The sequence below is a fragment of the Python bivittatus genome, unplaced genomic scaffold, assembly GCF_059951505.1.
Source record: "Python bivittatus isolate LINGU-HERP-01145 unplaced genomic scaffold, Pbiv_v1 ctg000340_np1212, whole genome shotgun sequence".
Classification (NCBI taxonomy): Eukaryota; Metazoa; Chordata; class Lepidosauria; order Squamata; family Pythonidae; genus Python; species Python bivittatus.
In genome coordinates this window covers 21030519-21034496 of record NW_028277056.1, presented here as the reverse complement: position 1 = coordinate 21034496, position 3978 = coordinate 21030519, and positions in this window count along the sequence as shown.

Below are 3978 nucleotides of genomic sequence, written 5' to 3'. Positions count from 1 at the left end.
GCAGTGATGCTGCTGGGCGGCGGTCTCTCCCAGTGCCCCTGATCACCCCGAAGAAGCCAGCGCGATAGGAAGAGGTGGATTCCTGCTCTGTCTCGGAGAGACGCCATTTTTTGCTCCTCCCGCACGGAAGAAGTTGCCCTGACAGAGGGTGGAATGCAGGGGGTTTTCTAGTTGCACAAAAGAGGACAGTTCAGGTCTTGGTTAAGTAGCCTTACTTCGCATGGAAAGGACGCATTTAGAGTTGTTCGGCATTTTAGAGGAAAAGCAAAACTTGGAATGCTAATTCGAATGCAAATAAGTCTAAACCACTGTTTGTCAACCTCAGCCCCTTTAAGATGCGTGGACTTCCACTCCCAGAATGCCCCAGCCAGGCTGGGGCATTCTGGGAGTGGAAGTCCACGCATCTTAAAGGAGCTGAGGTTGACAAACAGTGGTCTAAGTGGTACCACGCAAATAAAGACAGGATTGCTGCATCTTTAAGAGACACATTCAACTGGTGGAAAACGATATTAAAATCAAAACCTGACAGTTGTGGGGAAAATAGGCAGGGCATTAGGTATGTTCGCTGCCTTGAGTTGACCAAATATATATATTAAAAAAGGGAAATAATAGTAATAATAATAGCTTTAGAGGTTATTTATTGGAGGACACCTAACAGGCAAGGCATGGGAACGCTCTTCTGACATATTTTTTTCTGTTTTGACATTTCCCACTTGTGAGTAAAGGAGAAACTGCTCTTATCAAAAGTCTGAACTTATCTCTTGCTGGGAGCTTTGCAATTGGACCCAGATTTTTTCCACTCCTGGTGCAAAAAAGGGTTTATAACCTGCTAAAAATCCCTGTTCTGTATAGGTGTTAAAGAGGTTCAAGAATGTCACACCTAACCACTGTTTTGTTAAAAGTTGATATTTGTAGGAAATTTTCACTTTCTTGTTTACCACTGTTTCATCTTACACCCAATAAAAGATACATACATACATAATACTCCTTATTTTTAATTTATTTTATAGATATTTAAAAGCACAGCCCGGAAAAAGAAATACTCCTTTTTCAAGGTAATACTTAACCCATCTTGAGATATACCACAATCTATTTAAACTTATATTCAGTATTTTAGTCCTTAAGATGCCCTAAGACTATACATAGTTTCAACTCTCAATAATTGCAAACCATTCAATATCACAGTCATCCAAGTCTATGCCCCAACCACTGATGCTGAAGAAGCTGAAGTTGACCGCTTTTATGAAGACCTACAACACCTTCTAGAACTAGCACCAAAAAAAGATGTCCTTTTCATCATAGGGGATTGGAATGCTAAAGTAGGAAGTCAAGGAGTAATCGGAATAACAGGCAAGTTTGGCCTTGGAGTACAAAATGAAGCAGGGCAAAGGCTAATAGAGTTCTGTCAAGAGAACAAGCTAGTCATAGCAAACACTCTTTTCCAACAACACAAGAGACGACTCTACACATGGACATCACCAGATGGTCAATACCGAAACCAGATTGATTATATACTTTGCAGCCAAAGATGGAGAAGCTCTATACAGACAGCAAAAACAAGACCAGGAGCTGACTGTGGCTCAGATCATGAGCTTCTTACTGCAAAATTTAGGCTTAAATTGAAGAATGTAGGGAAAACCACTAGACCACTCAGGTATGACTTAGATCATATTCCTTGTGAGTACACAGTGAAGGTGATGAATAGATTTAGAGGATTAGATTTGGTAGACAAAGTGCCTGAAGAACTATGGACGGAGGTCCGTAACATTGTACAGGAGGCAGCAACTAAAACCATCCCAAAGAAAAAGAAATGCAAGAAAGCAAAATGGCTGTCTGATGAGGCTTTACAAATAGCTGTGGAAAGAAGGAATGCGAAAAGCAAGGGTGAAAGGGAAAGATATAAGCAACTGAATGCAGATTTCCAGAGAATAGCCAGGAGAGATAAGAAGGCCTTCTTAAATGAACAATGCAAAGAAATCGAGGAAAACAATAGAATGGGGAAGACTAGAGATCTCTACAAGAAAATTGGAGATATGAAAGGAACGTTTAGTGCAAAGATGGGCATGATAAAGGACAAAAAAGGCAGGGACCTAACAGAAGCAGAAGAGATTAAGAAGAGGTGGCAAGAATACACAGAAGAACTATACAAGAAAGATCTTAATGTCCCTGATGTCCACGCTGGTGTGATCACTGACCTTGAGCCAGACATCCTAGAGAGTGAAGTCAAGTGGGCCTTAGGAAGCATTGCTAACAACAAAGCTAGTGGAGATGACAGTATTCCAGCTGAGTTATTTAAAATACTAAAAGATGATGGTGTTAAAGTGCTGCACTCAATATACCAGCAAGTTTGGAAAACGCAACAGTGGCCACGGGATTGGAAAAGGTCAGTTTACGTTCCAATTCCGAAGAAGGGCAACGCCAAAGAATGCTCAAACTATCGCACAATTGCACTCATTTCACATGCTAGCAAGGTTATGCTCAAAATCCTACAAGCTAGGCTTCAGCAATACATGAACCGAGAACTACCGGATGTACAAGCTGGGTTTCGAAGAGGCAGAGGAACTAGAGATCAAATCGCCAACATTCGCTGGATCATGGAGAAAGCACGGGAGTTCCAGAAAAATATCTACTTCTGCTTCATTGACTATGCAAAAGCCTTTGATTGTGTGGATCACAACAAACTGTGGCAAATTCTTAAAGAGATGGGAATACCAGACCACCTTACCTGTCTCCTGAGAAATCTGTATGCGGGCCAAGAAGCAACAGTTAGAACCGGTCATGGAACAACCGATTGGTTCAAAATAGGGAAAGGTGTACGACAAGGCTGTATACTGTCACCCTGCTTATTTAACCTATATGCAGAATACATCATGAGAAATGCCAGGCTGGAAGAATCACAAGCCGGAATTAAGATTGCAGGGAGAATCATCAACAACCTCAGATATGCGGACGATACCACCCTAATGGCAGAAAGTGAAGAAGAACTAAAGAGCCTCTTGATGAGGGTGAAAGAGGAGAGTGCAAAAGCTGGCTTGAAACTCAACATTAAAAAAACTAAGATCATGGCATCTGGACCCATCAATTCCTGGCAAATAGAAGGGGTAGAAATGGAAGCAGTAACAGACTTCATTTATTTGGGCTCCAAGATCACCGCAGACGGAGACTGCAGCCATGAAATTAAAAGACGCTTGCTCCTTGGGAGGAAAGCTATGGCAAGCCTAGATAGCATATTAAAAAGCAGAGACGTCACCTTGCCGACAAAGATCCGCATAGTCAAAGCTATGGTTTTTCCAGTAGTAATGTATGGCTGTGAGAGCTGGACCATAAAAAAGGCCGAGCGCCGAAGAATTGATGCCTTTGAACTGTGGTGCTGGAGAAGACTCTTGAGAGTCCCCTGGACTGCTAGGAGGTCAAACCAGTCAATCTTAAAGGAAATCAACCCTGATTGCTCATTGGAAGGACTGATAATGAAGCTCAAGCTCAGATATTTTGGTCACCTAATGCGAAGAGAGATCTCTTTGGAGAAGACCCTGATGCTGGGAAAGATTGAAGGCAAAAGGAGAAGAGGACGGCAGAGGATGAGATGGTTAGATAGCATCACTGAAGCAATGAGCATGAAACTGAGCAAACTCAGGGAGGCAGTGAAGGACAGGAAGGCCTGGCGCAATATGGTTCATGGGGTCACGAAGAGTCGGACACGACTTAATGACTAAACAACAATAGTAACAGCCCCTCAGAGTGCTATTAAAGCACCACCAATAGAACCTTTTTTAGATACAAGTAAACCTTTGAATAACCTTGACCTCTGTCCTGAATATGCAGTGAAGTTTTTTACCTGACTGCATTGTTGGTCTTAGAACCACCTCTCCAGAGAAGCCCCAGGTTTGTAAGGTCATTCTTCCTTGACATTGCTTTTGCGAACTTGAATCTTTTCGATCATTTGTAAAAATTGAAAGAGGCCATTAACTAAACCGTTTC